At 49.6% G+C, this 13218-nt stretch overlaps 1 protein-coding gene across 2 annotated transcripts in view; it reads left to right on the top strand.

Annotated features, from left to right (window-relative positions):
- The window catches only part of LOC128823014 (zinc finger protein 436-like), a 446052-nt gene that overhangs the window by 315935 nt on the left and 116899 nt on the right, over window positions 1–13218 (top strand). The window lies entirely within an intron of this gene.

Here is a 13218-nt window from a genome sequence, read left to right as displayed (position 1 = left end):
TGGACTGTAAATACAGACATGTTCCCAAGCTTTGCTGTCTCTCAAATCCTGGCATAAGGATGACACCTACAGCTGCTTGTACTCACGCCTGGCAGGAAGGAGACCTCTATGTGCATTCTCTTGGGAGGCAGGGGGATCTGGGAGACCCTGGACACGGGGGCATATTTACCCAGAGCTCAGGAGCAATCTACTCAGGGGTGATGCAGGAGAAAAGAGCTGGGGGCTGCTTTCCCCACTTATTTTTCCTTATCCCCTTTCGGTCTCTCCTCTTTTCCCTTTCTTCCATTGCCTTCCTCCCGGCAAGGAGACTTGGTCACTTCCCTACTCCCAGGGGCACTCACTTTCCCGTAGCTGGATTGGCCCCTGCGAATGCTAATAGGAACGAGAGCCTGGGTGCAGGTCAGTCCCTGCAGCAGCTCTGGGGGACTCAGCCCCATCTCTGCTGCTCCTCTTGCTTCTAATTCCCATCTCAGAAAGTCCCTGGCCTGGTGCGTGCAGCAGCTGCAGCCCGGGTTGGGCTTGAAGGAGCCAGGAAGGGGCTGGAGCAGTGGGGAGCAGGAGCTCATAAGAAGGAAGCAGGAAAAGATCTATGGGTCAGATCCCAGAGACAGGGCTCTATAAGGTATGAGACACTGCTGGTGCTGTTGCCTCCAGTGTGAGCTGGGAACCGGGACTGAGCTCCGGGCTGCTGCTGTGGCTCCAGGGGGCTGTTCCAGGGACAGACTTTCACAGAAGCACTTTCTGTTCCCATCCAAGGTGGGGATTTACTCCAGCTGGACCCAGTCCCAGGATCTGCTGCCCCTGGCCAGGAGCTGCAGGTACCAGGGTCCAGAGAGACCCCGGGGCCAGCGCTGGGCAGGCAGGACAGAGACTCTAGCTAAAGGCTTCGGGAGCAGGAGGTCTCATTGCCCCTGAGGATCTGCTCCCGGGGGGGGGGGTGGGGGGGAATGTTCCTGAGCAGTACCTGGACAGTGATGGAGCTGCTGCCCTCACGCTGCCTCAGGTGTAGTGTGAGAAACTATCTGTAGGAATTTGCTACTTAGGGTGCACAGAGCATGCTCAGTAACATCTGCTGAAGCCACTTCCATTTACCCTGCCCTTACTTGGAATCAGCTTCTGGAGCCTGCTATTTACAGGGGCTGAAAAGGGGCAAATCAGAGGAGGGGGTGGAAATGGACTGATCAGGGGGGTCAAGAGGCAGGGTTAGGATGGAGCTGAGGTGCAAAATCAGTGATAGGGGAAAGAGCATGAGGTTAAGTCCAGAGGAAAGGAGCTGCCAGATGGTGACAGAGAGCAAAGCCCTTGCAGAGGCTGGGGCAGAGGGGTTAACAGTTACCTTGGGGGGACAGAGGGGCTTTCTCATTTCCCCTCCCACCGACGGCACCTCTCAGCATAGGCTTCCCCCCAGACAAGTTGGTGTCAGCTCTGCCTAGCCTGCTTGATGGCCCATTAAGGACCATCCGCTATACAATTGACACATTGGAGAAGGCAAATACACCTTGTGACTCAGCAAAGTATTCAGGGACTTGCCCATGGGACTCCAGACTCCATTTTCCTATAATTTTCTACAGTAAGGACAAAGAGGTGTCCTTACACCTGGAAGAGACTATAAAAGGCTGATGCCTCATCTCCATCTTGTCTTCAGTCCTGCTTCTTACCTCTGGAGGGACTTTGCTACAAATGGAAGCTCTGCACAAAGGCTGATGATCCATCTCAGCTGGGGATGGACTCCAGAGACTTGATTTGAACCTGCAGTTTATTCTATCACTGCTACAAGCCTGAACCAAGAACTTTGCCATTACTGCATGTAATTGATTCCATTTAACCAATTCTAGCTCTCATCTGTATCTTTTTCCTTTTATGAATAAACTTTTAGATTTTTAGATTCTAAAGGATTGGCAACAGTGTGATTTGTGGGTAAGATCTGATTTGTATATTGACCTGGGTCTGGGGCTTGGTCCTTTGGGATCAAGAGAACCTCTTTTATTTTATTGGGGTATTGGTTTTCATAACCATTTGTCCCAATAACGAGTGGCACTGGTGGTGATACTGGGAAACTGGAGTGTCTAAGGCCTGGTCTACACTAGGAGTTTAGGTTGAATTTAGCAGCATTAAATTGAATTAAGCCTGGACACGTCCACACGACAAAGCCCTTTTTTTCGATTTAAAGGGCCCTTTAAACCGGTTTCTTTACTCCACCTCCGACGAGGGGATTAGTGCCGGCCGTTGCGGGTCGGATTTGGGGTAGTGTGGACAGAATTCGATGTTATTGGCCTCCGGGAGCTATCCCACAGTGCTTCATTGTGACCGCTCTGGACAGCACTCAACTCAGATGCACTGACCAGGTAGACAGGAAAAGCCCCGCGAACTTTTGAATTTCATTTCATGTTTGCCCAGCATGGAGAGCACAGGTGACCACGCAGAGCTCATCAGCACAAGTAACCATGATGGAGTCCCAGGATCGCAAAAGAGCTCCAGCATGGACCGATTGGGAGGTACGGGATCTGCTCGCCATATGGGGAGATGAATCAGTGCTAGCTGAACTCTGTAGCAGTAAAGGAAATGGCAAAATATTAGAAAAAGTCTCAAAGGCCATGAAGGACAGAGGCCATAACAGGAATGCACAGCAGTGCCACGTGAAAATTAAGGAGCTAAGGCAAGCCTACCACAAAGCCAGAGAGGCAAACGGAAGGTCCGGGGCAGAGCCGCAAACATGCCGCTTTTACGCAGAGCTGCATGCCAAGCTAGGGGGTGCAGCCACCACTACCCCAACCGTGTGCTTTGACTCCATCAATGGAGAATCACGCAACAGGGAAGCAGGTTCAGGGTACGAGGAAGATGATGATGAAGACAATGAAGATAGTTCACAGCAAGGAAGCGGAGAAACCGGTTTCCCCAACAGCCAGGATATGTTAATCACCCTGGACCTGGAACCAGCAACCCCCGAACTCACCCAAGGCGTACTCCCAGACCCTGAGGGCACACAAGGGACCTCTGGTGAGTGTACCTTTTGTAAATATTACACATGGTTTAAAAGCAAGCATGTTTAATGATTAATGATTAATTTGCCCTGGCAATCGCAGCCAGTACAGCTACTGGAAAAGTCTGTTAACGTGTATGGGGATGGAGCGTAAATCCTCCAGGGACATCTCCAGAAAGCTCTCCTTCATGTACTCCCAAAGCCTTTGCAAAAGGTTTCTGGGGAGGGCTGCCTTATCCTGTCTGCCATGGTCGGACACTTTACCACGCCAGGCCAGTAGCACGTAGTCTGGAATCATTGCATAACAAAGCATGGCAGCATATGGTCCCGGTGTTTGCTGGCATGCAGACAACATCCATTCCTTATCTCTTTGTTATCATCAGGAGAGTGATATCATTCACGGTCACCTGATTGAAATGGGGTGATTTTATTAAGGGGACTTTCAGAGGTGTCCGTTCCTGCTCGGCTGAACAGAAATGTTCCCCGCTGTTAGCCACGCGGTGGGGGGGGAGGAGTGATCATCCCAGAGAATTGGGTGTGTGTGTTTGGGGTAGTTGGGTTTGTGCTACATGTTAACCTGGAAACTGCAGCCCCTCTTTTTACATTGCAAACCCATTTAAAATGGCCAACCCAACAGGTGCTTGGTATGGGAAATGAGAGCGCAGCTGTTGGAAACCATTCCCACATGTAATGAAGGTTAAAAAAGCCAAAAGACTGTGGCTTACCATGGCTGCCTGCAAGCTGAATTCTGTTGCCTGGCACTGTGTGAGAGATCTCTCACACCAAACCGGCAGGCCCTCAATATAAGAGGAAAAATGCGACCTTGTAACGAAAGCACATGTGCTGTGTAATGTGAACAGCAAAATTTAACGTGAAAGAGTGTACCCATTGTTCTCTAAAATGTCTTTTTTTAACCACCTCTCCCTTCTCCTCCACCAGCTCCAAATGTTTCTCCTTCACAGAGGCTAGTGAAGATCAGAAGGAGAAAACGGCGGACTCGGGATGATATGTTCTCGGAGCTCCAGATGTCCTCCCACACTGACAGAGCACAGCAGAATGCGTGGAGGCAGTCAATGTCAGAGTGCAAAAAAGCACAATATGAACGAGAGGAGAGGTGGCGGGCTGAATCACGGGCTGAGGAGAGCAAGTGGCAGCCTGAAGAAGATAGGTGGCATCAGCTTGCTGACAGAAGGCAAGAGTCGATGCTCCGGCTGCTGGAGCATCAAACTGAAATGCTCCAGCGTATGGTTGAACTGAAGGAAAGGCAGCAGGAGCAGAGACCGCCACTACAGCCCCTGTGTAACTAACAGCCCTCCTCCCCAAGTTACATTGCTTCCTCACCCAGATGCCCAAGAATGCGGGGGGGGGGGGGGGGAGAGTGGGCTCCGGCCACCCAGCCACTCCACCCCAGATGATTGCCTTCAATAAGTGTTAAAGTTTTAAACTGCAGTGTGTCCTTTTCCTTCCCTCCTCCCCCACCCCTTCTGGGCTACCTTGGCAGTTATCCCCCTAGTTGTGTGATGAATTAATAAAGAATGCATGAATGTGAAGTAACAATGACTTTATTGCCTCTGCAAACGGGCTTGAAGGGGGTAGGGGAGGGTGGTTAGTTTACAGGGAAGTAGAGTGAACCCGGGGGGGGGGGGAGAGTTCATCAAGGAGAAACAAACAGAAGTTTCACACCGTAGCCTGGCCAGTCACAAAACTGGTTTTCAAAGCTTCTCTGATGTGCACCGCGCCCTGCTGTACTCTTCTAACCGCCCTGGTGTCTGGCTGCACGTAATCAGTGGCTAGGTGATTTGCCTCAACTTCCCACCCCGCCATAAATGTCTCCCCCTTACTCTCACAGATATTGTGGAGTGCACAGCAAGCAGCAATAACAATTGGAATATTGGCTTTGCTGAGGTCTATCCGAGTCAGTAAACTGCATCAGCACACTTTTAAACATCCAAATGCACATTCTACCACCATTCTGCACTTGCTCAGCCTATAGTTGAACAGTTCTTTGACTGTTCCAGGAATTCCAGCTTGTTTCCCAGGCTTCGTGCATTGGTTTACATGCATCTAGGGAGGATGGACGAGAACACGACTTGTGCCTCAAACTCCTTTATGCTTCTTCTCAGATCCATGTAGTCTGCAGTGACCCATTCAAGGTCATTCTTGGCGTTATCATTGGTGCCCATGTGGAGAAGTAGGAAGGGTAAGATAACTAGCCAATTGCCCTGCTTTCTCAATATGCATCAGGACCCCCCACCCCCATTGCATCCTCCTCCTTGTGTTTCCTCCCGGTATCCCACTTCCCCATTTACCTCAGGGCTTAGGTCACCATCCACCGGTGAACCTAGTTTAAAGCCCTCCTCACTATGTTAACAACCCTGTCTGCGAAGATACTCTTCCCTCTCTTCATTAGGTCTATCCCATCTCTTTCTAGCAATCCTTCTTCCCGGAACAACATCCCATGGTTGAGGAATCCAAAGCCCTGTCTCTGACACCACCTGCGTAACAATGCATTTACCTCCACAATTCGACGGTGCCTACCTTGGCCTTTTTCTTCAAAAGGGAGGATGGACGAGAACACAACTTGTGCCTCAAACTCCTTTATGCTTCTTCTCAGATGCACGTAGTCTGCAGTGACCCATTCAAGGTCATTCTTGGCATTATCATTGGTGCCCATGTGGAGAAGTAGGAAGGGTAGTGGTCCGAGAGCTTGATCAGTCTCGGCAGACACTCCATCATATCCTGAAGTCTAGCTCCAGGCAAGCAGCACACTTCTCGAGTCTCCCGGTCTGGTCAGCAGATGGATGACTCTGTCCCCTTAGGGAAGAGTCCCCAACCACCACCACCCGTCTCCTCCTCTTGGAAGTGGTGGTCCATGGGACCCCCAATCCTAGGACAATGCATCTCATGCCTTCTGGTCGATGGGGTCTCCTTCTGATCCCTAGATTGCTCTTCCAAATCATTCTCCGCAGTAGAACCTGTGCAGAGAGCCTGAAAATGTTTCCTTACCTCTATCTGCATAGGGGGTACATGGATTCTCCTCATTAAACTTCTGGAAGTCACATGCTGCCAGTTTTATTCCCCATTCTGCACTGCCCTCTCTGATTCTTCGGCATGTTTTGACTCCAGGACCAAATGCTGACTTCTGTCCAGAAAGTCTTCATTTTCTCTGATGCAACACAATGTTGATACTTGTCTTTAGTCCTTTAACCTTCTCTTCCAATATGGAGACCAGTTTGCACTTTTTACAGACAAAGTCACTTCTATCCTCTTGGAGAAAGACAAACATGGCACATCCTGTGCAGGTCATAACAGCTGATCGCTCAGTATCCATGTCTTCCTTTAAAAGTGTCCTCAGATGTATTTACTTCTCACAGAAGCCTGAAAGGCAAAAACACTCTGTGGGAACTCCCCCCAGGCAAACTCCCAGGCAATAGCTGATTCCATCAGAGCCATTCCATGCCTATTGGTCCCAATCTGGCTGCCTCGTTGGACAAGAAGCACTTCCATGCTGGGAAAATGGTAGCCAATGAGGGAATGTATCCGATTCCATGTTCAGACTGCAGGATACGTGACTGCTAAGTCCAGAGTCTGTGGTTTTGTCTGCTCATTTTGCTCTAGAGTCTGATGCATTTGTATCACTTCTCCACCCTCTGCTACTTTGAAAGATTAGCAAGTGTGAAAATAGAGCACAGGTGGTGTTTCTCATGATGCAGCCTTCCCATGTAGTGTGAGACCCCTTCCACCCACACTTCTGGGAGAAGACCCAGGGAGAATTGAACTCACAGAAATGGAAGGCTCCTAGGTTATTGTAGAATCTGACTTCACACAAAGCTCACTGGGTGGAAATGGGAATTAAGAGAAAACTGCCGTATAGGTTTATATTTTCTAATTGTTGAATAAGTTGTTAGCAGTGACAGTGAAATTAAACATTAAATTAATTAGTGTAACATAAGAGGCTGATTATGTGATAACTTTCAGTGTTACAATATAATTCAGGTTTTCTTCTAGTTCTCTCCCTGCCTGCTCTTACTATATAGAACATAGAGGCTAATCCTGAAATTAAAACCTCATTCCAAAGGAATTAGAGTGGGGAAATACGTGAGAGAAATAGCATGTACGAGAATAGAGACCTGTAATTATTTCTATTTAAATTGGAATTTATTTTGATAAATTTTAAATCTTTAACTCTGCCAGTGTAGACGTAGCTTTGGAGAGACTGACTGTCAGGACCCCCAGACTGATCCCCTGTGGGGAATGAAGCACAACGTTGACAGACTATGCAGCCTTCACTAGTCTCCCTGTACCTGAGAAGCCTGCTAGCCCAAAGTGCTGGACCATCTATTCAGCTACAGTTCCTACTCCAGGTGAATCCAAAGACCAAGAGGTGCAGATCCAACCCCTTATAATCTTAGAAACATTTTGTTTCTTTTTCTATTTTTTGTCTGTTTCTTTTTAGGAACTTGGAGACCTCCCAGCCTTTCTATTAGATTGGGGTGTAACTGTGTATGTGTGCACGCGCACCTCTGAAATCTACCGAGGGAAGATGCTAGGAAGAATAGTTCCCCAAATCTTAATACCCTTAAAACTGTACCCTATGAAATGACTGAACGCATGCTCCTCACCTATAGAAGCATTGCAAGGAATTGAGCTGTCAGATATGTATTGTTCAGCGAGAGCTGTTTGAACTTCTTTTACTAATGTCTCTCTAAGGTCTGTATGTGTTTTGGGGTGAGAGGGCAAGGAGAAGTATTAGGTACACAATAGTGAAATGTAAGGTAAAACTAATTACCTTTGAGGTTGTAGGCTAAATGTAAGCAATAATTTGGTATGGGTATTGAAATATTCAGCTGGGGCTACGTCTACACTATCCGCCTGAATTGGTGGGTAGAAATCAATCGGGGATTGAATTATCGCGTCTCGTCGGGACGCGACATTCGATCCCCGAATTGGCGCTTATACTCCACCAGGGCAGGTAGGAGTAAGTGCCGTTGATGGGGGAGCCGCGGAGGTCGATTTGCCGCCATCCTCACAGCGGGGTAAGTCGGCTATTCGCGTAGCTGAATTTGCATATCTTAAATCGACACCCCCCCCCCCCCCCCGTAGTGAGGACATAGCCTGGCTAAATCTGGGTTGCACTGCCTGGGTAAAAATCTCTGATTGGGGTTTCGGCATCTCTAAATATGCACTTGCCTTCGTGGGTTACTCTTTTAGGATTTATAAGAGTTGATTTTCTGCTGTATTAATCTGAGGGTTTGACTAAATTGACAACTTGATTCCAATGAAATATCCTTGTTCGCTCATTGATTTCCTGATTTGACCTGAACTTTATCACTGTATTGTTTAACCCTTAGCTGAGTGGAGTCTGTAGTAATTTAGCCTTAGTGATGTGTGCTCTTGGATTTATTTGTTCATGTTAATAAAACATGTAACTGGGCTATTGAGTCATTTCTTTCAATAAGCAACAGGGGCTGGAACTTTTATTTGTATATTTCCCTTTAATTCAATCTCCATTTTCTTCATTTCATACTCTGCTAAATTAAGAAATGTGCAGCAACAAAAACTGACACAAACCTGTTGCTGCCCCATTCTGTGCCCATCCAACGTATAGAACAGACACCTCCTGGGGCAGGGAATGTAACACTGGACTGTAAATACAGATTCATGTTCCCAAGGTTTGCTGTCTTTTTCAAATTGTGGCATAAGGGTGAAACCTACACCTTGTAATCACACCTGGCAGGAAGGAGACCCCTATGTGCATTCTCTTGGGAGACAGGGAGATCTGGGAGACCCTGGACACTGGGGGATATTTACCCAGAGCTCAGGAGCAATCTACTCAGGGGTGATGCAGGAGAAAAGAGCTGGGCGCTGCTTTCCCCACTTATTTCTCCTTATCCCCTTTCGGTCTCTCTCTCCTCTTTCCCTTTCATCCCCCTCCCCCCACCCTCTGGCAGAGAGACTTGTTCACTTCTCTGCTCCCAGGGGCGCTCACTCTCCCGTAGCTGGATTGGCCCCTGCAAGTGCTAATAGGATCGAGAGCCTGGGTGCAGGTCAGTCCCTGCAGTGTATCTGGGATGCACAGAGGCAGGAGGAGGAGCAGAGATGGGACTAGTTCTTCTTTGAGTGATTACTCATGTGTATTCCACAGTAGGTGTGCGTGCTCACCAAGTGCACCGGTGCTGGAAGTTTTTCCCCTAGCAGTATCTATAGCGGGGAGCACCCCCCACGACCTCTAAGGTGGAGCCTTCCTTCATGCCGCCAGTGAAGGTGTGTCGGAACTGCTCTGCTTCAGCTTCCCTGTAGCTCGTCCCCAGAACTGTTGATTTGTTTAGTACCTGTAGTTAGTTTTAGTTTTAGTCAGTCAGTGAGCCCAGGCCGGGGCATGCCCCGTACCCTGGGATTTAAGTAGTGCGGTTCTTGTTGGCATTCTATGGCAAGAAGGGACCCGCACACAGACTTTTTGGGTTGTTTGGGAGAGACACACATCAGTGAAAGGTGCAAAATTTGCAAATCGTTTAAGCCTTGGACCAAAAAGGAAAGAGACATTAGGCTCCAGGCCTTTCTGATGGAGTCAGCACTGACTCCGACCCCGGAACGCCCCTCCAAGCTGGTACCAGGCACCGCGGTGTCGGTACATGGCGATCAGCTGGTGCCTTTGACCAGTCGGCACCGCTCCCCGTCCTCGGGACACGCCAAGAGGATGAAGGCCTCTCTGGATGTCCAGATTCCTTACACACCTGAAGCCCTCCAGGCGGCCCAGGACGTCATGTCCATGCTGGTGCCCAGAGCCCCTCTGATGTTAGCCCCATGCTCCAGAGGCAAGCCGCTGCTGGGATCTCCGCAGTCGCCCCCGGCTCAGTGCCGGTCTCGGTCGAGGGAATGTTCCTGACACCGATCCCCGCCCAGCGTCTGCTCGGGGCAGAGTCCACATGGATTGCCCCCGACACCGGCTAGACTGTCGGGCTGGGTTCCATCCAGCTGGGACTCGTGGCACTGGTCCTCCTCAGAGAGCAGATATCGACGGGACCACGGCGGACGTTGTCATCAGTCCTCATCCTGGAAAAGGGACCACAGTCAGTCACAGCACAGTTGTGGACACCGTTCCCAATTGGACTCTGTCTCTGAGTTGCTGCTGAGACATCGCAGCCCCGGGTGTCAACTGCCGGCATCTCGACATGGTGGGTCCGCCCATCGAGGCTATTCGCGGAGCAGCTATTACCGTCAGTACCAGTCCTCCACATTGAGATTGTGGTCCCGTGACCTTCACAGGCCCCGGCACTGCCACGCCTCTTGGGCGAGAGACAGCAGCATATCCGACACCAGACAGGTCTCCATTCATAGCCGCCCTTCAACGAGCCAAACCGGCCAACCCAGATAGCTGGCCCTGCCAGTGCCAGAGCAAGTGCAGTGGCACCAAGCGTCATGGCTGGCCCAGTGGTACCAGTGGGCACTGCGGCCTCTGACGCAGCCCCTGGTGGGAGCTCGCTTGGTGGCCATAGCTTCGGAAGCTCCATCAGCATTCATCTCCAGACCCCCGACGGAGGAGCCGGTGGGACGCACATCCTTGGCACTGTGCCCAGAGTCCAACCAGGCGGTGGATCCTACGGTGCCGGCTGACATCCAGAGCACTGCCCCGGCCTCTTCGCCCTGCCCAGAGGAGGTGATTGCAGCCCCACCCCCTCCATCCTGCAGGAGGGCTTCAGGGCCCACCAAAACCTCTTAAAGAGGGTGGCAGCAAGCCTCCATCTCCAGGCAGAGGATATGGAAGTGCCTGCGGAATCCCTGTTTAACGTGCTGTCCCCATCAGCACCTGGTACGGTGGCCTTGCTCAGCCTCAGTTATACAGGGCTGAATTCCTAGGTGGTTGTGTAGATCACAGGGACTAGGATCCTGTTCTCTGCCCCGTGACCTTTCTGCCCCCTCACCTAGAAAGTTGCAAGCGGTGGGCGGGGGGTGGGAGAAGCAGAGTGTGGGCAGGAAGAGGGCTGAGGGGGTCATGGGACAGAGCATAGGGGGAGCCACAGTGTGGGCGCTAGTGGTCCCCCACTTCTCAGGAACTTCTGGCGGCAGCGCTCCAAAGGTGACGAACCAGCGTGCCACCTGCTGCCCAGGGTGAGTTACATCGGTGGGAGCTGCATTTTTGTGTACACACTTACACAGTTAGGTCAATGTAAGCAGTTTTATGTTGCCCTAATCCTGTAGTGTAGACCAGGACTAAGGTCGAAAGGTTGTCTGTCTCATCAAGAGAAGTTGGCCCACCTTGTCTCTATTTTAGCAAATGATCATTTGTCTCAAAGTCCCCAATGAATTTCAATTACATTCTGTCAAACTAATATCCAGTTAGGTGACCACACCGCCTTCAGAGAAAAGGGAAAAACCCACACCACATAGAGGTATAAGACATGTTCAGTTTCATATAAATTGAAATTCCAGAGGAGGTTACATCTAATGATTCTGAATCAGGACAAGAGATTCTCCCATTGTGTTGTCCTCTGATCTGTTCAAATCTGCTTCACTCTCCCATGTCTTGTTACTGTTACTAGTTGTGATATTTATGAAAGGTTTAGAACCATCATAATAGGAACAACAGTCCACATTTCCACCTGCAAACAATCCCAGTTCAGCAGGAAAAAGCCCAGAAGTCGCTTTGTCAAAAGATGGAACCTGGGATTTAAACTCTGAATAATCACACTGTGTTTGGGATCCATTCAAATTCCCCTTCCAGCTCTGTGACATTTTCATGTCCAGCCCTAAGGAATCTGATTTAGGGTCAAAGAAATCAAAACATGATTCTGAAGCCCAGAGAAGAACTATTAGGATGATCAGAGGAATGGAGAACCTACCTGATGAGAGGAAACTGAAAGAGTTTGGCTTGTTTAGCCTAAGAAAACAAAGGCTGATTGGAAAGATGATTGCTCTCTATAAATTCATCAGATGGATAAACACCAGGGAGGGGAGAGGAGTTATTCAAGGTAGGGCCCAGTGTAGGAACAAGAACAAATGGATATAATCTGGCCCTCAACAAATTTAGGCTGGAAATTACAAGAAGGTTTCCCACCAGCAGAGCTGTGACATTCCAGAACAGCTGTCAAAGGCAGTAGTGGGGACAACAAAACCTAACTTGGTTCAAGATTGAGCTTGATAAGTTTCTGGAGGGAACAGCATGATGAGATTTCCTACAGTGGCATATGGCCCCTGCATGATGGCTGATAGAAACATCTCCAGTGGTCACATAGAGGGGAAGGGCTCAAAGTTCTTACAATTTTTTCTCCAGATCTTTGGCTGGTGGGTCTCACCCACATGGTCACCATCTAACTGATCATCATATTTGGCATAGGGAAGAATTTCTTCCCTAGGTCAGATTGGTAGAGGGGGTGTGTGTGTGTGTGCGCCTTCCTCTGCAGCATGAGGTACAGGTAACTTGCTGGTTTGGACTAGAGCAGTGCCTCTCAAACGTTTTTACTGGTGACCCCTTTCACACAGCAAGCCTCTGAGTGCGACCCCCCATTATAAATTAAAAACACTTTTTAATATAGTTAACACCATTATAAATGCTGAAGGCAAAGTGGGGCTTGGGGGGGAGGCTGACAGCTTACGACTCCCCATGTAATAACCTTGTGACCCCCTGAAGGGTCCCAATCCCCAGTCTGAGAACCCATAGACAAGAGTAAATTGTGGAGTCTGTCATATGAAATCTTTAAATCATGATTTGAGGACTTCAGGAGGTCAGCCAGAGGTTGAGGGCAGTAGTGGGTGGGTGAGGTTCCGTAGCCTGTGATGTGCGGGAGGTTAGATTGGATGCTCTTGTCATGCTGTCTGGGGCATGCTCAGAACTGAGAGTGCCGATCTCAGGTCAGAAAACAGGGCAGACCCCTCCCCCCCAAACTGGTGAGATACTTAGGTTTCACCAAGCCAGGAACAAATGTGAACCCCTGGATTATAGAATCAGTTTTACCATGGAGCCACAGGCCCCTGAGGCTCTCCAGCCCCCTTCTCTACCACCCAGACAAACTAGAATTTGTAATGAAAAATTATTGAAGCCAAAGATCCGCACCTTAGGTTGCCCCTTGTGATGAAGTGGGAACGTTCTTAATGTTTTGCATTGTGACAGGGTGTACTTGCCCTGCATTGGAGATGACGGGGTTAAGGCAGCACTCTTGGCAGTGGAAGCCACGCCCCCTCGTCCCTACTGGGCATGCTCCAACGGCTGCTACAGTATAAAAGGGAGCAGCCCAGCTCAG

The sequence above is a fragment of the Malaclemys terrapin genome, chromosome 15 (assembly GCF_027887155.1).
Source record: "Malaclemys terrapin pileata isolate rMalTer1 chromosome 15, rMalTer1.hap1, whole genome shotgun sequence".
Classification (NCBI taxonomy): domain Eukaryota; kingdom Metazoa; phylum Chordata; order Testudines; family Emydidae; genus Malaclemys; species Malaclemys terrapin.
The sequence above is the reverse complement of the archived record's forward strand: the minus strand, read 5'-3'. Positions and strand labels throughout refer to the sequence as shown.